The sequence below is a fragment of the Hibiscus syriacus genome, unplaced genomic scaffold, assembly GCF_006381635.1.
Source record: "Hibiscus syriacus cultivar Baekdansim isolate YM2019G1 unplaced genomic scaffold, ASM638163v2 tig00110889_pilon, whole genome shotgun sequence".
NCBI classification, from domain to species: Eukaryota; Viridiplantae; Streptophyta; class Magnoliopsida; order Malvales; family Malvaceae; genus Hibiscus; species Hibiscus syriacus.
In genome coordinates, this window is record NW_024062899.1 from 1,327,153 (window position 1) to 1,352,098 (window position 24,946).

The following is a 24,946-nucleotide window of genomic DNA, read 5'->3' on the forward strand; positions in this document are numbered from 1 at the left end:
TGATTATATGACATTATTTTATTGAGTCTTTCGATTATTAAAAGTTACATAATGATTTCACGAATATTCATATATTCTAAACTCATATTTTGTTAAAAAATTGACGATAGTGCCGAACATTAACATGTTTGACTGAGATATAATATTCGTTTGAGATTTTATGATTAAATTTTATCATATCATAGTGAGTTGGGAAACGCTTAACTCAAACTGATCACCGATACAAAAACAAGCAACTGATGCATTTTGAACTCCCAAGGCATGTGGGATGGCCGATTCAAGGTGCGGGCAAGCGACGGTAGCAGCGGAGTAAACTCTTTTTCTCTATCATCATCGGCTCTTGTCGCTTCACGTCATTTTCATTATAGATCCTACACCGTGGCTGCCGATAATAATCTATTCGTTGTTATAGAAAGCTATCGACGAGGTAAGGAAAGAAAGCTTAACGTCATCATACAAAAATCACAGTGCCATTCAATTTGGTTATTTTTTTGGACATATGGTTATACCAAACTGCATTGCATCACAAACATGAGATTTAAGTTTTAGGATTGTTTTTTGTCTTCAACAGAAATTGTGGGGCTAATTTAACAGGGTATTAAAGAGCGAGAAAAAGATGACAGCTAATGTCTTATCTCACATTAAGATTGGGTTTTACAGATGTGGCTTGGACCTAGATTTTCAGGTGACCAATCCTTCGCCCGAGCTTCTTTGTTACATGTCCGTCAGACGAACGACGACGGAAAAACTAAACAACAATAGTGTGTGATGGGGAAACTAAGATTTGAGAGGAAAGCATATTAAAAAAATAAGTAAATTAAAATTATATTCTTAAATTATTTTGAATTTATAAAAAAGGATTATATTAGTATTTTATTTAAAGTTTAGAAGTTTAAATAAAATTATCTTTGTTTAGCTGGTGATGACACTAATTTTAATGTTAATTGTCATTGTTCAAAAATAAAAATTTTTTTTAAATAAAATTAATAATATGTCACATCATCAACTTAACGACATTCAACTTTCCGGTAAGTAAAACTTAAAAATGATAAAATAAGTGGCTAAAATTTAATGTTTTTGAATTCAATGGTTAAAAATTTACAAAAGTAAGAATAAGTTATCATTCTTGTCGTTTATCCTATTGTATCTTTTGGGATAAATTGAGATATTATCGATATTAAATGATGCAAAAAGTATAAAATAAAAATAATAATATAATTTATATTAGTTGGTTACGAAATTGTTGTCATATAACTCGAATACATGCATATTCTTTTGTCAAATATTATCACTCTATGTCGAGGGTTAATTTTCTTATGCCAAACAGATTAAACTTTTATAATTATATACCATATACTGTTCTCCAAAGAAATTGATTAATATTACATTAATTAATGATTAAACCAGTGCATCATACACACAAAAATAGTATAGGTTCAGTATTATCATGATCATGAGAACAAATTCTCCGAACAAATACTACATAACAAATACAGAAGGCCAGCCAACAATGAGGCTTGAAACAAATGAATGAAAAGCACCACCCCCAACGTGATCCATCCCATAGGCTTCCTTTTATATTTTTAGGGTGCGTTTGGTTCACGGAATATAAGATTACCAGTGGGAATAGGATTACCGGAATGTAACATTACCTAACACATTACTGGAAATGTTACATTACCGTGTTTGGTTTGTTTGGCAGTAATGTAAGATTACAGTATTTGGTTGAAGGAATAAAAGATTACTGGAATGTATATTTTACCAAATTGACCTTGTTCTATATTTTTTAACAAGTGAAATTCTAATTATTTAAATAAAAATTATTCATATAAAAATTCATCGATAATATATTTAAATAAAAATTCATTGATAATATATTATTTTATTATGTATTATTTTAATTTTAATTAATATTAAATTTTACATAATTTATTTAAAAAATATATTAAAATTTTACTTCAACATAATTTATATAAAAATATATCAGGTTCAATATTAGAGATTTTTAACTTTCACTATGTTATTTAATTTTATAAAAAGTAATTAACATATTCGAAAACTAGCACATTACTTGCAAATCATATACTACATAATAACAAAAAGAAGTATAACATTAACCATCAAAAGTTTGTACAATGTTCAGACTTACAAAAGATAATAACCATGACATTCTAAACTTAATCATATATGTTGGCTATATTATATACACAAAAAATTCTTCAAGTCAAAAGATTGACATATACTTAGCTAAGCTACACAAAAACGTTGGTACCATATTCTAAAGTCATAATAAAAAAGAGATCGATATAATTGTAGAAGGAACACAATTAAAATGATGGTCTAAATTGACAGTATATAGGACTGTAGAAGAAAGGGATTGACAACAAATTTGAATATTGAATAATAAACGGCAATAGTAGTTTACAAAAATTCCTAAAATCTCATCACAGTGACTAAGCTTCACTCACATGCAAACAAGAACAGAACTGTTGAAGATTCTCACAATCAAAGTAACACAACTCACAATCTTATTCCTAGCTTAGCTTTACTCATTATCTAAGGCTTCCTCAGCAGCAGCTGCCATCAACTCATCAAACTTCTCTGACTTCCTCAGCAGTATTTCAATCTACAATATTTTTTGATAACATGAAACTATATGCTATTGGAAATCCAACAAAAACCAATGGCTAAATTCAGTCAGTTGGCCACCATATTTTTACAATCCATGAGAACCATGATCATCAATACCAATTTCGTCAAAAAGTACATTACTTGTCTCCACCAATCAAAACCACTGTCTTCCCTGCATCCACACAACAAAGAGTAATAGATTTGCTTATGGCTTGAGTGCCATGGCTAGACCAACCTTAGCACTCTTTTCAATTGCTCTGGCATCCACTTCCCCGAATATAGTGAAGAGGGATTTTGGACGCCACTCATGCTGAATCAGTGCACTTGCTTTCCCATAGTTGTTCAGGCGAGCCTTCACTGTGGTTAATGGGTCAAGAGCATGTTGTGTACCATTCGTGAGAGTGTTCTCGTTAATTGAGAAACTATGGGTTCTCTCTGCCCCAACTGCGGTGTTAGTCAATGGGCTAACAATGTGGTAGTGGGAAGCAGTAAGAATGTCACCTTTATCATTCCAGTAATTATCAACAAACCCCCCCAAATCAAAACCAAAAACACAACAAGCAGAATGAAAGATTACGTGCAAAAGTAAAGAAATACTATTCAATACAAGTTTCATGTTATGAAAATATATGGACATAAAATGTTAATCCCAACTCTTCATAAAGAATTACTTGCAATGTTATGGAAGCAATGAGATCAGAATGGTTGATATTTAACCCATCATTCAATTTGGTAAAGTTTTCACTGGCGGTGTCAAATGAGAGATCAGTCCCAAAAGAAACACAATTGTTTCCAATCACACCAGAAAAGTTAACAAGAGGGTTTGCAGTCAATCCAATGTTGGTGCTTATGTTAGCATATTCATGCTGATATTGTAGCTCGACCTTGACAAATTGCAATAAGAAAAGTTCAATGAACCTGAGAATTAATGTTATTGTTAAATGATTAAAAATGGACGAAAGTAGTACAACTGAATTTTACTATATATTAATCCCTAACCTACCAATTAATAGAATTTATGTCCCAGTCCGCCTGATTCATCTCTCATATCAACTACACAATAACCAGAGACCTCATTATATATCTAATTGGTTATAATGCATATATATCATGATACAAAGTTTGAGTTATAAAAATGAGATGAAAGCTAAAATGTATATTTTGTTACAAGTAAGACTCACTTTTCTCTATGGCTAGCCCATGGTTCTTCAATATCTCAGCAATGGTAACAACAATAGCAATAGTTGTCAGGCAGCATAGAAAGCTAGTTAAAAGAAAAACAAGAGAAAGAAACAGTTATGTTTTCCTCAACATTCAAAACCAAGAGCCGCATTGCAACACAATCATAAATCACGTTCCATAAATATACACATAGCATGTTTGTATGTCAAGGTAATGTGTTGTATTTCAGCTCGAGTGGTTTAAAACCAATCGTTCACTTTGTTCCTTTGATTACATTGAAGTAGTCATGAAAGGTAACAAGAATAAAACAGTTTAAGAGCTCCATGATATTTTAGCCACAAAGGTTGAAGCTATCAATTTAGATGACAATCCCATCTCTTAAAAGCTAAACATATAACATTTAATAAGAAATACAGAGAGCAACAAAGCAAACTGCCACTTCAATACTGAAAAGAACATCCGAATAAAAAAAGTTCCAATAATGAGTAAACCAAGCAAGTGAAAGTGGAAAGAAGAGCGAAGAAAGAATACCCATTCCAAGCGCTGAGAGTTCCACCTCATTGTATTGCTGCATGTACCTCTGCCAAAAGGGAGCAAAAATAAATGTATAAAAAACTAACCAAAAAAAACTAATTTAATTCATTTTTTGTTCATATAATTCCCATTTGTCTTGAATATTTTCACATCATGATCAACAACAACAACATAAATACGAACGGAAAAAACAAATGAAAACCCAAAGACATAACTCAAAGTCTCATATTATTCATTAATCACCGAGAGTTAGAAAATTAGAAAGAAAAAACAAAGTGAAGGAACCTTGGCAAGATTAACGTAGAAAAAGAGGGGTTTCTGGGTATTGGAGACTTGGATACGGTTCTTCTTGTTGTTGGAGGCTGATGAATCCACTGCCTCTGTTGTTCCCACCATTCTCGTTGTTTAGAGAGACAAAAAACAAAAACTGGAGGCTAGAGCGGTGGAGCGTGAGGAAGGAACAAGTGGCTTTGAAAAGGGATTTCAATTTTGGTAATTCCAATTTTGAGAACACAAACCCATAACCAAGTCGAAGAAGAAGATTTCAGCAGAACGAAGTGGGGGAGAAGGCTATTTTAGACAACGAAGACGGGAATAATGAAATACTTAAGGGAGACAGGGGATAGATATTCCTGGGAAAGAGAGACAAAAAATTACTGTTGGTATTAGTTTTTGACTGGTACTCGGTAATGAGGCTCATCCAAACGTAGGCATATTCCTCCGAGAAAAAAATATTCCTCTCAGAAATGAATTTTACCCTGAATCAAACGGGGCCTTATAGTATTCGGGGAAATCATATGTTGATAAATATCATTAAATTATAAAATTAGACGTCCCTGTCTCTCCTGCACTCGGGAGGCATGGTGGGGTACCGGCTCCTGTCGTTGCAATAGTTGTAGATGGTGTACTTGGTGCGAACCCAGGCCAGCCTCCTCCATTGGTACGAGTCCAGGTCCTGGAACTCCTTTTGGTCCCACCAGCGCTTCCCCTGTGTGGCACAGAACTTGGCTTCCACCGATGACTCGCACCCATCGATGCGGAACCACTTGTAGGCCGCTACGAATGGTGCTTTGGACCAGTCCGTCTTCTCCAGACCACCCCTCGTGGCCCAGTCATCGGCGTTCCACAGGCTCGAGTATATCTTTATCGGCTGATTGAATGGGAATCTCACCCCCAAATCTTTGCAGTTCTTGAGCACTCTAATCGGCACGTCGTCCACAAAGAATCTGTCCCATATGTTTCAAAAACACTACTTTAGGAAAAGATACAACACAAAGTGGAAAACAAGTAGTGCATTTCCAGGAGCAATCAATTACCCCATCCAAAGTCGTAAAAGTAAGCCAACTACTCCATGGGTGAAGTTAAACCACCAAATGTTGAAATTTACTTGATCTGATAGAGGTTCCAGAGGACGGAGTAGGAGTGGTAGTCTTTGGTTGGGTCGAACCAAAGATAAATCCTCTGCTCTCTGTCATCCTTTCCTCCGGTGAACAACATTGGTCTACAGAATGTATGGCTGTCCTGTCCTGCTCCCCAGGAACTCGAAATCTATCTCATCATGTTCCGAGTTTTGTGAAGATAACTGCCATCATGCCAGACACCAATCAGTGACTCTCAATTTTATATGAAGAGATTTAGGCAATGAGACGAGATTGGTTCTTTTTTTCTTTTTTCTTTACTCACATATAAGGCAGTAACAGTTCCGGCAGAATCTCTGGGAACCATCTTGATTTGCATACTAAAATGTCCAAACAAGTAAGACCCTTTTGACTGGAAACCGGTGCATTTCGTAACATAAAATATAAAACACATTATTATAGGAAGAGAATAGAGGCAACAGAGAGACACTAGCTTGGTTATTATATTCATACCAGTACTAGCTTGGTTATTATATTCATACCAGTATACTTGTCAAGGTAAAGCTCGATATTGGAGCCACCATTGTAGTACTTGATATGATCAAAAGCCCAAGTTGGCACATAGTTCCTCCCGAACGGCACTGCTACTGGCCTTCTAGGGGGAGCTCCCATTGTTCCAGACGCCATAACAACATACCCACCACCAAAATCCATAGGGATGAACCCATATTTCTGAACGAATCAATCCAACACTTGGACAAAAGAATAAAACAAGAGGGAGGAAGTTGAAGAAATCGCTTACCCAAGAGAAATGAGACGATTTGTGGAAAAAACAAAGCCGGGGTGAGGGGCTTATGTAAGGTTTTATTTCAATGTAGATTCTGTAGCTCTGTACTGTTTATAATAATAATTCAAATTGCAGTCGGAACAAATACACCTAATATAATATAATAAAATAATAGTTACTTTTGTATAAATCCAAATATGTCCATGATGTATGTAAGAATGGGCATGGGTCGGATTTGGGTGGAGTTTCGGTTAACCCGATTTGATTAGAAAATTTTACATCATTCATCCGATCAGACCCGATTCGAAAAATATATACCATTCACCCGATTCGAATCTGACTCGACTTTTTGATATAAAATCTAAACTCGATCCGACCCTATCTGAAATAATAAAAAAATATTTTTATTTAATAAAAATAATGATTTAATTGAAAAAATAATATATAGAGGGGTATTATTTGTTAGGATTTTCGGAAGCTCGAATCGACAACCGGAACGGTTTGCAAAGAGGGGTAGGAACGGTTTTGTGTTTAGGGAGTAAGGAGATTGAAAAATAGAGAATTGCACAGCGATTTATAGTGGTTCGACTTTCTCAATCAAAGTCTACGTCCACTACCTTAGCTCTTCACCAAGGATTTTCCAACAAATTCACTAATTTGTTCTTTCTTTTGAGGATAAAGAGTAACCTTACAAACTATTTCAAAGTTCATTTTAATCCTTACTAAAGTGTAAAATTGTGTTTTATACTTAAACTATTTAAAAACAATTTTACAAAGTATTTCGAGCCTTAATCGAGCCAAAAATATTTTCTTTTTAAAGTGTTTCAAGAAAAATCAGATTGTCCAGGGGGTACAGATTCCCCCCAGGGGAACAGATTCCCCCTTGCATGGTTTGGCTCCGAGAAATAACAGATTACTCGGAGGGAACCGATTCCCCCTTGAGGGTACCGATTCCCTCACTGTTCATCAACCCAACGGTCATAATATTTGAATATTATGAAGGGGTATCAATTCCCTATGAAGGGGTACCGATTCCCCCCATTCTGGGCAGCCTATTTTTGCATAAAAATCATTCCCAAACGGCTCCAAAACATCCCCAACGGCTAGATATGACTTCAAACACATTCCAAGCTATAAATACAAGCTAAGGACACTTGAAGAAGTAATAGAACAACTATCCAAGCAATCAAACACAAGAGAATAATTTTTCATTCTTATTTCATCTTTCTCTTGTGTTTGATTGCTTGGATAGTTGTTCTATTACTTCTTCAAGTGTCTTTAGCTTGTATTTATAGCTTGGAATGTGTTTGAAGTTATATCTAGCCGTTGGGGATGTTTTGGAGCCGTTTGGGAATGATTTTTATGCAAAAATAGGCTGCCCAGAATGGGGGGAATCGGTACCCCTTCATAGGGAATCGATACCCCTTCATAATATTCAAATATTATGACTGTTGGGCTGATGAACAGTGAGGGAATCGGTACCCTCAAGGGGGAATCAGTTCCCTCCGAGTAATCTGTTATTTCTCGGAGCCAAACCATGCAAGGGGGAATCTGTACCCGGGGAATCGATACCCCTGGGGGGAATCTGTTCCCCTTGGGGGGAATTTGTACCCCCTGGACAATCTGATTTTTCTTGAAACCCTTTAAAAAGAAAATATTTTTGGCTCGATTAAGGCTCGAAATACTTTGTAAAATTGTTTTAAAATAGTTTAAGTATAAAACACAATTTTACACTTTAGTAAGGATTAAAATGAACTTTGAAAGAATTGGAGTAATATTTTGTTATTCGAATAATTACATCGAATATACTTAGAAAATCTTTTGTAAAATCTTAAAATTCATTTAACTTAATTTGTTATATCGAAACATCAAAATGTTTTCAACAATCTCCCCCTTTTTGATATAACAAAACATTTGAGTAATTTTAAGATTTTGAAATTACTCCCCCTTACTTTAACACTTCTCCACTTTAACACCTTCACACTTCTCCCCCTTTTTGTTAAACCAAAAAGACTCTAATATTTGAAGTTCAAAATAACTTTGGAGAGTAAGTAGTAAATTTGACATTTTAAAAATCATTTGAAAAAAATCAAATCTCCCCCTCAATAAATGCATTCCAAATAAAATTTTTCTTTTAAGATCTTGACACTTAAACAAAATTGAATTTCAACAAAGAATAACAAATATGTTAGTAGCATATGAAATTCAATATATCCAAGACTAAAATACTTTATGCAATACCAATTGTTGAATTTAAGATCATATGCATAAAGTTTTCTAAAAATGTTATGCATTTGAAATTTTTTGATATAAATTATTAGAGGGATATCATTTTTATTTAAACCACATGCATAAACATTTAAATTTAGGTCAATTTTTTTAAAAGATTTATAAAATCAAAGTATTTGAAAAGTTGATATCAATTGTTAGAGAGATATCATTTGCATTAAAACAAATTTTAACCAAAATTTTATTATGATGAACTAAAAATTCTGAAAATCAATACAATTTTAAAATGTTCATCATAATCATCTTTTCAACATACATGAGAGTAAAACAATGATGCATAATCATTTAAAACCAAAACTCATGCATGCTTAAAATCAAATGAGCAACCAAATAATCCAAAATTAAAAGTATTAAGCTTAGAGGTTATCCATTCCTTTTTCATGTGTGGCTAGAGCATCTTGAATATCATCATTTTCATCACAATTGCTTCCACACACCTAAAAGAGACATTTAAGTAGATTTTGGTATCCAAATTGCTTTAGATCCTTGAACGTTAGTTACAATGCCCCTTGTTCCTTTTGGAACCCATACTTGCCTAATTTTAAAATGTTTTCCTTTCTTCAAAGGACAAGTATGTTCCATATGACCATGATAATGGCAATGTGAGCATTTTGCCTTTTTTAAACATAATAGATTGTTTTTAGAAATTAATTCTTTTTCTTTTGTTAAGCTTTCAAGCTTAACTTATAACTCAAAATTTTTCATTTCTAAATCATTTATTTTGATTTTTGAAAGTTCTAAATCATTTTTCAAAATTTCATTTTGATTTTCAAAATCAACTCTAGCTTTCAAAATCGATTTATTTTCAATTTTGAGTTTTGAAATTAATTTCGTATATTTGGAATTCATGGTCTTAAATCCCAAATACAACCTATTATAAGCATCTTGTAACTCATCAAAAGTAAATGAATTAAATTCATTTGAGTTAGAAGATACCTCGAATTCTTCTTGAGTGGTCATGAGGCATAGGTTGACTACTTCATCTTCATCATTGGAATCATCTTCATCACTCCAAGATGCAACAAATGCCTTCTTCCCCTTTTTCTTTAAAAGAGGACATTCATTTATGACATGCCCCTTTCTTTGACAATCAAAACATATCGGGGGACTCTTCTTCTTGGTTGATTCATGTTTCACTTCCTTGGAAATCATGAATCTCTTGAGTTCCTTCAAGAGCTTGACCATCTCTTCTTTTTTTTCATCATCGTCTTCACCCACCTCATCACTTAAATCTTGATAGCTTTCATTGATGCCTACGTCCTCATTCTTCTTCTTCTTCTTGTTTTTCTTCTCTTCCCTTTATTCATCTTCCTTCACCATCATCTCATGAGTGAGAAGGGAACCAATTAGCTCGTCGAGAGTGAGAGACTTTAGGTTTCTTACTTCGATAATGTCCGTCTTCTTTGATTGCCACTCCTTTGGAAGAGAGTAAATCATCTTCCTCACAAGCTTCTCATTTGGGATTACTTCTCCATATCCATTGAGACCGTTGACAATCATAGAGAATATATCCGTCATAGCTTTGATGTCTTCATCGGGTTTCATCTTGAAGTTCTCGTAGCTATGGTTGAGAAGACTTTTCTTTGATTCCCTCACTTTTTCGGTTCCTTCATGAGTGACTTGGAGCTTATCCCAAATCTCTTTGGCACTAGAACAAGATGAGACTCTTCCATATTCATTTGGGCCTAAAGCACAAAATAGAATATGTATAGCCTTAGAATTAAGCTGAAAATTTTTCTAATCTTCTCTACTCCAATCGTTGTACTTGCCGGGTGGAAAGGAGTAACCGTCCATGATTGAGTACCAAGCTCCTAGATTGTATGATTGAATGAAGTACATCATCTTATTCTTCCAATGTGCATAATTTGCTCCATTGAAGAAGGATGGCTTGTTGACCGGTTGTGAATCCATAATAGGATATTCTTCAAGATAATAAGCACTGGAGGAAAAAGTCATTTCTTTGTCGGTTGCGTCGGGAATTGGTAGAGCTTCTTATAGGATCGTCTCAAGGTGGTTAAACCTTCTTAACGAGTTAGGCTCTGATGCCAATTGTTAGGATTTTTGGAAGCTCGAATCGACAATCGGAACGGTTTGCAAAGAGGGGTCAGAACGGTTTTGTGTTTAGGGAGTAAGGAGATTGAAAAATAGAGAATTGTACAGTGATTTATAGTGGTTCGACTTTCTCAATCAAAGTTTACGTCCACTACCTTAGCTCCTCACCAAGGATTTTCTAACAAATTCACTAATTTGTTCTTTCTTTTGAGGATAAAGAGTAACCTTACAAACTCCCTAGTTTTTCCGGGCTAAACTAGAACCTTTCCCTAGCTTTTACACGGGCTAAGCTAGAACATTTCCCCTTTACAAAAGGATAAGAAATGTAAACAAGAAAACCTCTCTAAGGTAGGTGTTTACAAGATTGAGCTCACAAGAACAAAATATATACAAGAGAAAGATGAAATAAGAATGAAAAATTCTTCTCTTTTGTTTGATTGCTTGGATAGTTGTTCTATTACTTCTTCAAGTGTCCTTAGCTTGTATTTATAGCTTGGAATGTGTTTGAAGTCATATCTAGCCGTTGGGGATGTTTTGGAGCCGTTTGGGAATGATTTTTCTGCAAAAATAGGCTGCCCAGAATGGGGGGAATCGGTACCCCTTCATAGGGAATCGATACCCCTTCATAATATTCAAATATTATAACCGTTGGGCTGATGAACAATAAGGGAATCGATACCCTCAAGGGGGGAATCGGTTCCCTTCGAGTAATCTGTTATTTCTCGGAGCCAAACCATATAGGGGGAATCTGTACCCGGGGAATCGATACCCCTGGGGGAATCTGTTCCCGGGGAATCGATACCCCCTGGGGGGAATCTGTTCCCCCTGGGGGGAATCTGTACCCCCTGGAGAATCTGATTTTTCTTGAAACCCTTTAAAAAGAAAATATTTTTGGCTCGATTAAGGCTCGAAATACTTTGTAAAATTGTTTTAAAATAGTTTAAGTATAAAACACAATTTTACACTTTAGTAAGGATTAAAATGAACTTTGAAAGACTTGGAGTAATATTTTGATATTCGAATAATTACATCGAATATACTTAGAAAATCTTTTGTAAAATCTTAAAATTCATTTAACTTAATTTGTTATATCCAAACATAAAAATATTTTCAACATTATTATAATTATTTCTAAATATATAAGGTAAAATTATATCTTTTTTCATTCGGGTATTTTTCACCCTAAACCTGAATCCAACCCAATCCGAACATTACCTGTAGAAAAACTCGACCGACCCCGATTCGAACCCAATTTTAAAAAAAATCTCCGACCCAATCGGGTTGGGTCAGGTCGAAACCCATAAGATTCGATCCCATTTTGAATTCGACCCAACCCGAACATTACCTGTAGAAAAACTTGACCGACCCCGACTCGAACCCAATTTTTTTTAAAAAAAAAACTCCGACTCAATCGGGTTGGGTCAGGTCGAAACCCATAAGATTCGGTCCCATTTTCATTCCCAGGGAGGAGATAAAATTTATCTGTTTGTATGTAAAACAAATGATTGGTTAGGCTTATAGAAATAAATATTCAATCTCAATATATGATCTTGCATTAATATCATTTTATTAAAAAAAAGTTATTTTATTAATTGATTAATTTAGATTATATATTATAGAGGTTCGTTAAAATAACGATCTTTGATCTCAATTGTTTTATTCACTCTGATAAAATTTGAACTCGATTACTAAATAAATTTATTATGTCATATCATCAGTCCAATTAATTGTTAGTTAAATACAAAATTATTTATATCTTACTTGAATATGTAATAATAACATTAAAATTAATTATATTGAAACAACATTTAAAAGTTTGTTTAAAAATCATCACTTAAATATATTAAAATATAATTATTTTTTAAATTTAAGAGTAAAATATATAAATAATCTCTAAACTTTTAAAAAATTTATATTTTTATCACTTAACTTTTAAAATTTAAAATATAAATAATCTCTAAACATTTAAACCTTTAGTTCGTTCTTATTATGTTACCTCATGTTAGTTTTTACATTTCAGGCATGATAAGCAGGAAGCTGTTCGGCATATAAAGATTAAAAAGAAAAAAAGAAACTGTAGGACCCAAAAACAGGCTGACAGATTTGGTGCAGAAGAACAGATCCATGTTATTGAGTTTGGAGTGATGGATATAAATGTGTGTAACAGCGTTGTCCACTTCACTGGTAGATTTGACCTAACTCACAAGCTATAATTCCTGATGTAACACTGTTTGATTAATATTTTTTTTAACTAACACTCTTTCGTTGAGCTAGTATAAAGGTGCGTTCCAGAGATACGTTTTACTGAGATTTATTTATGTGGACATAAGAAGTGTTTTTAGGGATGCGTTTTTTAGCTACATGTAAAATTTGGTTGTTAATATGATAAATATTTTTAAATTGATGCTTAATATATAATTAAATTATATTATGGTGATATTTATGTAAAAATGTCAACTTTATTTATTTATTTTTTATTGTGAAAAAAAAACTTTCTACGTTAAAATCTTTAAATATTCTATTGAAAATTATTTTATAACTCGACAAATTTTAATTTTCGCATGAAATAATACAATATGTATAATCTAGTATAGGAAAACATTAAGGGTAAGTAATTTAAAATATGAGTAATTTTATAAAAATTTTATAACTAGTATTTTTTTTTATAAAATGATAATGATGATGATGATGAGAAATATTTTATAATTTAAAAAATTATAAATTTTATATATTTTTGAAAAATTATTGACTTTTAAAATTAATTGTTTAAAAATATAAAAAAATATTAAAATAAACTTTTAATTACAATTGAGGGATCAAATAAATTATTATTCATTAATTATTAATATTTATTTTATATTTTTTATAATTAATATTATAAATAGTATTTTTAAATAAAGATGCGATATTTTTTAGCCTTACATCTTTTTCATTAGAATTTAAAATTTATTTATAATTTTTAAAATTAATATTAGAAAGAATATTTTAAATAAAGAGATGATATTTTAATAATTAATGAATAATAATTCATTTGATCCCTCAATTATAATTAAAAGTTTATTTTAATATTTTTTATATTTTTAAACAATTAATTTTAAAAATCAATAAATTTTTAAAAAATATATGAAATTTATACTTTTTTAATTATAAAATATTTCTCATCATCATCATTTTGTAAAAAAAATACTAATTATAAAACTTTTATAAAAAAATTCATATTTTAAATTACTTACCCTCAAAGTTTTCCTATACTAGATTACACGTATTTTGTAATTTCATGCAAAAAATAAAATTTGTCGAGTTATAAAATAATTTGCAATAGAATATTTAAAGATTTTAACGTAAAAAAAAATTTCACAACAAAAAATAAATAAATAAAGTTGACGTTTTACATAAATATCACCTTAATAGAATTTAACTACATATTAGGCACCATTTTACAAATATATACAATATTAGCATATGATTTTTACACTTTGTTGGAAAGCGCATCCCTGAAAACGCGCTTTACGTCTTTTGTGCCACCTCAGCTGAAAGAATGTTAGTTAGTGAAATATTGGTCAAAGGTTGTTATATCGGACATATTAAGTTTATAGGGTGTTAATGGCAACGCATTATTTTCATTGGCATTTTACCCGTATTAGTTTCATTCCAATCATCCATGCACTACTATAAAATTGGCACATCTGCTCTAAATATGGACTCAACAGGACTAGACTACTCTCTTTCTATTTTATTTCCAATAAAATGCTGCCTGCCTGCCTGCCTGTATTCCAATATACAAAATACTTCTAGTGTATTGACGGCATCGGGTGCGGTATAATAGAAAATGCATTAAGATAATTAATTATGATTTGATGCCATACAGCTAAGAGGAAAGAGACGCGATTTGCTTGATTTAATACACTTAAAAGATACACTCAATATGCTGCTGCCTTATCAACTACCGGCACTTCCATGTAACCGACGCCCGACCTGATTCGATGCCCCGCTTGCTGACTCAATTTCATATGCATATTGTCACGTCCCCAGAACTTCGACGCCTCACACCGTCGGAATATCAGAGTCAAGGTCTGAAGGGTCGTGCGGCCTTAGACGCTTTAGACGCTCCTCGGTCTTCTCGGCGACTAAGTAAGCCTTACCCAAGCTAAGTGAGTGTGCAAACTCACAAAGGTTGGAACCAAGCCCTCAAGGCTTCGGATTGCGGAAGCTTTAGAATGCCGACAAGGTCGGACTATCGTGTGGAAGTGCTAACACGAAGGTGGCTACTCCTGGCCACCAAGCTAGGCAACAAGAACAAAGAACTAAGAACTCGGAAAGAATAGAGCAAATGCCTCAGAGCTTTATTACTCTCTCACAAAGAGAAGAATGGAATTGGGTGATTACAAATGAGGAGGAGAGCTCTCTATTTATAGTTGAGCTCCCTCTCAATCAATGGCCTAGATCATTTTACATCAACGGCTATGATTTGCCCAATTAATGACAAATCCCCTAAATCAAGGAATTACAACCAAATCCTTCCTAATTACATCCATTAGTAGGATTCTTTCCTTGGATAGGTGTTCACACTAGATATGGTAAGATTTTCCCACAATATCTTCCTGATTTTGTTGCCTCTTGCCATATTTACCGAGCTTCTGTGATCATCTTCAGATATGATGCCACTTTCCTTTTCTGCACGGCCAATGTGAACGGGCTCCATAAAATTCTCCAAGCGATGGGCCAAGTTTGGTGGCTTTGGCAAGCCCGATAACTATCTTGAGATTCCCTTTCGGACTCTTGCACCAATGTCTTAGCAAGCCCGATCCTCTGTCTTGAACCTCTCTGTCGGACACTTGCACCAGTGTCTCGGACCCAAGTTCCTAGCCCGTGACACTCTCCCCCACTGAACTTAGCGATGCCCTCGTCGCTGCACTCAACGATCCTGGGCAACACCAATTTGGATACTTTTCCTTGCCTTGGCTTGTTGCGGTCCTCCCATACGAACTGCTTGCCTTGGCTTCTGCTGCATGTAACTTCACGATCCCTCGCGCCATACTTCACATCAACTTGGTTGCCTTTCGACGCCTTCGCTTGCTCATGTCCCCCCATAAGGACTCAGCCTCCCATAATGGTTGTGCTTGCTTCAGCTCTTGCCGCCAAGTGATGAAATGGGCTAACACGCCCACAAGTGCATCTCTTCCGTAGGAACTCCTTCCTAGAAGTCTTGATTTGCCTCGACTTGGACCTCCTTGTCCTTTGCGGCAAAGTCTTGGATCCCATCCAAACTTTGTTCCATCCGCGTTAAGAGTTAGGTCTTGCCCGACCTAAACTCACTTAAAGTTGCAAATCAAGCTCACAAGAACACAAGAATAGTGTTGAGATGTACCTTCCCCTCTGATTTAGTTGGCATTTGCTCAAATTTTTGCGTCAGCCCTTCTTACTCCATGAAGTCTGACACTCCCCGCATTGAACCCTTGTCATTGGAGTTCTTTGCGCCATCATGCATCGGCACTTTCTCGCGGCAAAGTCCGATGCCCTTCCTCGCATCCTCCCTTCTAACACGAAGGGTGGAGCTCGCTTCCCACCTTTGAAATGGGTGGTGTCTCCACGGTTGCCTTGTCCCTCAACGTCTTGGCCTCCTTCGACTCTTGTCTACGAGTCTTTGAAGGATTGTTCCTCTCTTGAACATCCTCGGCAAGCCCTTGCTTCGACTCCTTGGACATGGACAACTTGGTCTGCCCTTGGCCTCTACTTGCTTTGGCAGAAATGAACCGTATTGAGCCAAGTCGCAACGCCCCCTCGATCATTGGTTCGTCCTCTTCTTTGGACAACTCGATCCTGGGCTCATCCGTTACCTTGGATGACTCGGCTCCCCTCGGGTAATCTTGCAACACCTCGGGCACCTTAAGTTTGCGCCCCCTGGTTTGCTCGGCTCTCACCCTCGGCTTAGCATCTTCGGCACTTAAACTTGTGCCATGATTGCGCACATCGCCTCCAGACTCACCGTCTGGTTCATCATTGAGTGGATCTTCTCTACCACTCGAGGAACAACCTTCCTCATCATCCGACTTGCCTTCATTTTGGAATCTCCTGCCGCTACCCTCGACTTTGGGCTTTGCTTTGGAAGTCTTCTTCTTGACTCCAAATTCTTTGATGGACTCGGCGGTTGTCAAGGCTTTAGACAGCCCCTTGACTTCCCTTCGCTCCAACACTTTCTTCGCCCACGGCTTCAATCCGAACATGAAGGTGAAGAACCCTTCTTCGTCAGTCAAACTTGGGACTTTGAGCATGAGTCTTCTGAATCGACTCACATACTCCTTCAGTGTCCCTTTATGCCTGAGGCGCCTCAACTTGGACCACGCCTCCATCTTGGCATACTGTGAGCGAACCTGCTCACTTTGCACCCTCGGCTTGACGGCTTTATCACTTGCTATCGCACCGGGTCCTTTCCTGTGCTCGACTGCTTTGACACCCGCAGTCTCGTCACGTCTCGATCCTGGCTTGACTACTTGAGAACTTGTAGTCGCACCATGCTTGCCCCTTGATTCGGCTACTTTGGAATATGTAGCCTCGTCAAGTCTTGCCCCTGACTTGATTGCTTGATCATTCGCAATCGCATCTGGCTTCCTTCTCGGCTTGACTGCCTCATCTTCGACAGCCTTGCCTCGTCTTGATCCTTGCTTGGCCGCATTGATCCCATCAATCGGACCAAGTCTTTCCCTTGACTTGGCAGCTTGAACCCTTCTGCCTCCGCCAATGCTTGCTACTCCTCCTCCCATCCTCTCCATGATGGTTGTAAGGCGACGTTTCTCGGGACATCCTCTAATCAAGTGAGGACCATCACAGAAGTAGCACTTGAGCTTTTCCTTGCTCGCCTTCTTCTTTTTCCCGGACTTGGCCTTGTCATTCTTACCCGATGGCTTTCCTTGGCCGCGAACAGTCGATGGCTCAACTTGGCCACTCGAAGAGCTTTCTATACCATCTCCCCGCTGCACCATTTCCCGGTCTCCCCCATTGTTGCCACTATCCCTGGGCATGGGCCTGGACGACACATTGCTCTTTGGCTTGACATCTGCAAGCTCAGTCGGCGTTCCGGCTACAGCTATGGCTTCCGAAAATCTCTGGGCATCACCTTGCTCTCCCCCGAGCATCGCCCCTGATCTAAGTCCTTCCAAGAAGGTCTTGAGCGCACCCCATTCACTCATTGCTTCCTTGCATATGAGTAGCTCCCTCTTGAGCTCATCCACCTCGCTTCTCAAAGCCGCTACCTCGGCTTCTTGGGCATTCCTCCCTCGAACCATCTCCAACTCGTCAAGAACTCGTTGCGTCTCGACCTTGAATCTGCCCTCCATGGACTCTAATCGATCAAGGCGGGATTCCACAACACCTTGGGTCTGCTTGGCCTCATCCTCGGCTTGTTCAAGTCTACCGACCCTTTGTTCCCACGAAGTTGAGATATGCTCTAGATTAATAAACTTCTCGGTGTGGTCAGCAATAACTTCCATCCAATAAGCCCACTTCTCGTTCAGCGTTAGCTCCTCGTCTGGTTCCTCATGAAGACTTTCCCCGTCATCATGAGAGAACCTTTCGTCTCGCTCGGACATGCCTTCGGCGTCACCCTTGAGCCTCTCTACCTCGAGAACCGGCTCCCCTTGGTGTGCTATTGTTGCCTCGAGCATTCTTTGCGAACTCGTCACGGCATCCTCATGCTTGGACACCGATGATGCTCTCGAGCCCAACGGACTCTCTTCTCGTTTCCCACCATGGCACTCCTTGCCTTTGCGTGCAGAAACTCCTCTTTTCTTGTGCCCCATTCAATTATCAAAGTAAATTGATTGAAAGTAAGTAAAACAAACTTACCCGACTCGCACCTTCCACCAACACACGGTTGAAACGATCGTTGCTTGCCCACAACGACTCGCTCTGATACCACTTGTCACGCCCCCAGAACTTCGACGCCTCACACCGTCGGAATATCAGAGTCAAGGTCTGAAGGGTCGTGCGGCTTTAGACGCTTTAGACGCTCCTCGGTCTTCTCGGCGACTAAGTAAGCCTTACCCAAGCTAAGTGAGTGTGCAAACTCACAAAGGTTGGAACCAAGCCCTCAAGGCTTCGGATTGCGGAAGCTTTAGAATGCCGACAAGGTCGGACTATCGTGTGGAAGTGCTAACACGAAGGTGGCTACTCCTGGCCACCAAGCTAGGCAACAAGAACAAAGAACTAAGAACTCGGAAATAATAGAGCAAATGCCTCAGAGCTTTATTACTCTCTCACAAAGAGAAGAATGGAATTGGGTGATTACAAATGAGGAGGAGAGCTCTCTATTTATAGTTGAGCTCCCTCTCAATCAATGGCCTAGATCATTCTACATCAACGGCTATGATTTGCCCAATTAATGACAAATCCCCTAAATCAAGGAATTACAACCAAATCCTTCCTAATTACATCCATTAGTAGGATTCTTTCCTTGGATAGGTGTTCACACTGGATATGGTAAGATTTTCCCACAATATCTTCCTCATTTTGTTGCCTCTTGCCATATTTACCGAGCTTCTGTGATCATCTTCAGATATGATGCCACTTTCCTTTTCTGCACGGCCAATGTGAACGGGCTCCATAAAATTCTCCAAGCGATGGGCCAAGTTTGGTGGCTTTGGCAAGCCCGATAACTATCTTGAGATTCCCTTTCGGACTCTTGCACCAATGTCTTAGCAAGCCCGATCCTCTGTCTTGAACCTCTCTGTCGGACACTTGCACCAGTGTCTCGGACCCAAGTTCCTAGCCCGTGACAATATTATCACATGCTATCACTTTCTTTATTGGAATTGTAATGGTTATTGTTTATAAATTTCAAGACCTTTTTTTATGTATAACTAATGTATAGTATCTTTTTAAGGTGCGGTATTTTTTATAGGAGTCACTAATTTTATTAAAAATAAGAAATATCTCAAATTACAATGAAGATCTACAATCATAAATCATAATCGTAAACTAAGCATATAATTATAACAATTTCCTATAATCATTGAAATAAAACTAGCACTTAAGATCACATAAGAACCATACAAGAAAAGACTAAAACCTAACCAAGAAACTCAAACAAAGATAGATACAAACAGATATAATTGCATCGACAAACAAACCACAAAAGGGAATCAAACTACTAAAAGGTCATCGTCAAACCACAAATCAGAGCCGAGTAACATGAAAAGTTATCCACAAATGCATAATGGGTATCCAAATCCAATCTGAGGGTCTAAAGCAGAGAAGATCGACAATATAACATATAAGTGTCATCTTGATCAGTCGTGTCGACGTCAGATCTGTAACACCCTTGTTGAATTATGTTTCGATATAACAAATTTAAGGCAAAATGGTTTTTGGACTTGAATTGAATTTACAAAATGTTTTTGGACTTAATTGAATTTATTCAAAGTTTTAAAAGGTTTAAAAAATAATTCAAAGTCCATTAAATTCGGATTTGAGCCAAAATGCTAAAGGGTGTCAAAGTACATCCATGCACCCCTGCAGTGCATCCATGCATCCCTACAGTGCATCCATACACATGCACTAGTGCATCGATGCATCATGCAGTGTATCAATGCACTCAAACACCGAATGCAATTAGTCCATCGATGCATCCTTCTGTGCATCGATGCATCAAGGCTGTGCATCGATGCATCCTGTTGTGCATCCATGCACGAAGGCTGCAACGGCTAGTAACTGCTAGTTTATTTGAATTTAATGAAGGGGTATCGATGCACCATGATAGTGCACCGATGCACCATGTTATGGGCAACCTTTTTGAGTAGAAAAATCATCCCCAAACGGCTCCAAAACATCCCCAACGGCTATATACAACATCAAACACATTCCAAGCTATAAATACAATCTAAGGACACTTGAAGAATGAAGAGAACAACTATCCAAGCAATCAAACACAAGAGAAGAGTTTTTCATTATTATTTCATCTTTCTCTTGTAAATATTTTGTTCTTGTGAGCTCAATCTTATAAACACCTACCTTAGAGAGGTTTTCTTGTTTACTTATTTTATCCTTTTGTAAAGGGAAATGTTCTAGCTAATCCCGTGTAAAAGCTAGGGAAAGGTTATTGTTTAGCCCGGAAAAACTAGGGAGTTTGTAAGGTTACTCTTTATCCTCAAAAGAAAGAACAAATTAGTGAATTTGTTGGAAAATTCTTGGTAAGGAGCTAAGGTAGTGGACGTAGACTTTGGTTGAGAAAGTTGAACCACTATAAATCGCTGTGCAATTCTCTATCTTTCAATCTCCTTACTCCCTAAACACAAAACTATTCCAACCCCTCTTTGCAAACCGTTCCGATTGTCGATTCAAGCTTCCGAAAATCCCAAAAATTGGTATCAGAGCCTAACTCGTTAAGAATGTTTAACCACCTTGAGACGATCCTCGAAGAAGATCTACCAATTCCCGACGCAACCGACAAAGAAATGACTTTTTCCTCCGGTGCTTATTATCTTGAAGAATCTCCTATTATGGATTCACAACCGGTCAACAAGCCACCCTTCTTCAATGGAGCAAATTATCCACATTGGAAGAACAAGATGATGTACTTTATTTAATCCTACAATCTAGGAGCTTGGTATTCAATCATGGATGGTTACTCCTCTCCAACCGGCAAGTACAACGATTGGAGTAGAGAAGAGCAGAAAAATTTTCAGCTTAATTCTAAGGCTATACATATTCTATTTTGTGCTTTAGGTCCAAATGAATATGGAAGAGTCTCATCTTGTTCTAGTGCCAAAGAGATTTGGGATAAGCTCCAAGTTACTCATGAAGGAACCGACAAAGTGAGGGAATCAAAGAAAAGTCTTCTCAACCATAGCTACGAGAACTTCAAGATGAAACCCGATGAAGACATCAAAGCTATGACGGATAGATTTTCTGTGATTGTCAACGGTCTCAAGGGATATGGAGAAGTAATCCCTAATGAGAAGCTTGTGAGAAAGATGATCTACTCTCTTCCAAAGGAGTGGCAATCAAAGAAGACGTCCATTATCGAAGCAAGAAACTTAATGTCTCTCACTCTCGACGAGCTAATTGGTTCCCTCCTCACTCATGAGATGATGGTGAAGGAAGATGAAGAAAGGGAAGAGAAGAAGAAGAAGAAGAAGAAGAAGGAGGAGGTAGGCATTGCCTTCAAATCCACCAATGAAAGCTATCAAGATTCAAGTGATGAGGTGGATGAAGACGATGATGAACAAGAAGAAGAGATGGTCAAGCTCTTGAAGGAACTCAAGAGATTCATGATTTCCAAGGAAGTGAAACATGAATCAACCAAGAAGAAGAGTCCCCTGATATGCTTCAATTGTCAAAGAAATGGGCATGTCAAGTATGAATGTCTTCTTCTAAAGAAAAAGGGGAAGAAGACATTTGTTGCATCATGGAGCGATGAAGATAATTCCAATGATGAAGATAAAGTAGTCAACCTATGCCTCATGGCCACTCAAGAAGAATTCGAGGTATCTTCTAACTCAAATGAATTTAATTCATTTACTTTTGATGAGTTACAAGATGCTTATAATAGGTTGTATTTGGGATTTGAGACCATGAATTCCAAATATACAAAATTAATTTCAAAACTCAAAATTGAAAATAAATCGATTTTGAAAGCTAGAGTTGATTTTGAAAATCAAAATGAAATTTTGAAAAATGATTTAGAGCTTTCAAAAATCAAAATAAATGATTTAGAAAAGACAATTTTGAGTTAGGAGTTAAGCTTAAAAGCTTAACAAAAGAAAAAGAATTAATTTCTAAAAACAACTTATTATGTTTAGAAATGACAAAATGCTCACATTGTCATTTTCATGGTCATAAGGAATATACTTGTCCTTTGAATAAAGGAAAACATTTTAAAATTAGGCAAGTATGGGTTTCGAAAGGAACAAGGGGCATTGAAACTAACGTTCAAGGATCCAAAGCAATTTGGAAACCAAAATCGAAATAAATGTCTCTTGTAGGTGTGTGAGAGCAATGGTGATGAAAGTGATGATATTCAAGATGCTCTAGCCACACATGAAAAAGGAATGGGTAACCTCTAAGCTTAATATTTTTTTTAATTTTAGTTATTTGGTTGCTCATAGGATTTATGCATGCATGAGTTTTGATTTTAAATGATTATGCGTTGTTTTTAATCTCATGTATGTTAAAAAAAATGGTTATGAAGAACATTTTTAATTTTTAATTTTTTTTTCAGTTCATCATAATAAAATTTTGGTCAAAATTGGTTTTAATGCAAATGATATCTCTCTAACAATTGATATCAAAATTTTCAAATACTTTGATTTTACAAATTTTAATTTTTGACCTAAATTTGAATGTTTATGCATGTGGTTTAAATGAAAATGATATCTATCTAACAATTGATATCAAATTTTTTTTATGCATAACATTTTTGGAAAAACTTTATGCATATGATCTTAAATTCAACAATTGATATTGCATAAAGTATTTTAGACTTGGATATATTGAATTTCATGTGCTACTAACATAATTGTTATTCTTTGATGAAATTCAATTTTGTTTAAGTGTCATGTTCTTAAAAGCTAATTTTTGTTTGGAATGCATTTATTGAGGGGGATCTTTGATTTTTCAAATGATTTTTAAATGTCAAATTTACCACTTACTCTCCAAAGTTATTTTGAACTTCAAAGATCGAATTATTTTTGATATAACAAAAAGGGGGAGAAGTTTGGTTTGAAAAATTCAATTTCCAAATGAAAAAGGGGGAGCTTAACATTTTCATATATTTTCCAACAATTGTTAACAATTGGTATTTTTTTTCATTAAACATTTTATTAAGGGGGAGTTTTGCCAAAAACAATTTTTTAAATGTTTTGTTATATCAAAAAGTGGGAGATTGTTGAATTATGTTTCGATATAACAAATTTAAGGCAAAATGGTTTTTGGACTTGAATTGAATTTAAAAAATGTTTTTGGACTTAATTGAATTTATTCAAAGTTTTAAAAGGTTTAAAAAAATAATTCAAAGTCCATTAAATTTAGATTTGAGCCAAAATGCTAAAGGGTGTCAAAGTGCATCCATGCACCCTTGCAGTGCATCCATGCACCCCTGCAGTGCATCCATGCATCCCTGCAGTGCATCCATGCACATGCACTAGTGCATCGATGCATCATGCAGTGCATCCATGCACTCAAACACCGAATGTAATTAGTGTATCGATGCACAGAAGTGCATCGATGCATCAAGGCTGTGCATCGATGCATCCTTTTGTGCATCCATGCACGAAGGCTGCAACGGCTAGTAACGGCTAGTTTATTTGAATTTAATGAAGGGGTATCGATGCACCATGATAGTGCACCGATGCACCATGTTATGGGCAGCCTTTTTGAGTAGAAAAATCATCCCCAAACGGCTCCAAAACATCCCCAACGGCTATATACAACATCAAACACATTCCAAGCTATAAATACAAGCTAAGGACACTTGAAGAATGAAGAGAACAACTATCTAAGCAATCAAACACAAGAGAAGAGTTTTCCATTATTATTTCATCTTTCTCTTGTAAATATTTTGTTCTTGTGAGCTCAATCTTGTAAACACCTACCTTAGAGAGGTTTTCTTGTTTACTTATTTTATCCTTTTGTAAAGGGGAAATGTTCTAGCTAATCCCGTGTAAAAGCTAGGGAAAAATTCTAGTTTAGCCCGGAAAAACTAGGGAGTTTGTAAGGTTACTCTTTATCCTCAAAAGAAAGAACAAATTAGTGAATTTGTTGGAAAATCCTTGGTGAGGAGCTAAGGTAGTGGACGTAGACTTTGGTTGAGAAAGTCGAACCACTATAAATCGCTGTGCAATTCTCTATCTTTCAATCTCCTTACTCCCTAAACACAAAACTATTCCGACCCCTCTTTGCAAACCGTTCCGATTGTCGATTCGAGCTTCTGAAAATCCCAATAACCCTAAACCAATACAACACACAATCAACTGATTTGGGTGCCACATGGAACCACCGAAGTGGCTGACCAACATTTTTCTTCTTTTTCTTAACTTAAAACAACCATTTTCTTTATAAATCAACTATGAAAATATAATTAAAATTGTACATCGAGGAGCTCCCAAACTAAATATTTACA

At 36.3% G+C, this 24,946-nt stretch overlaps 1 long non-coding RNA gene and 1 pseudogene across 2 annotated transcripts; both read right to left on the reverse strand.

Annotated features, from left to right (window-relative positions):
• Window positions 1-1,521: 1,521 nt before the first annotated feature.
• Window positions 1,522-6,448, reverse strand: LOC120144403 (annotated as a pseudogene).
• Window positions 3,625-24,946, reverse strand: LOC120144405. Of its 2 annotated transcripts, XR_005518031.1 has the most exons (5): window positions 24,935-24,946; window positions 11,676-11,678; window positions 4,633-4,774; window positions 3,813-4,393; window positions 3,625-3,684 (listed from the first exon to the last, which is right to left on the reverse strand). It is a non-coding gene; the product is annotated as an uncharacterized LOC120144405 (long non-coding RNA). The 2 variants fall into 2 exon arrangements; XR_005518030.1 differs by having other exon boundaries at window positions 3,641-4,393.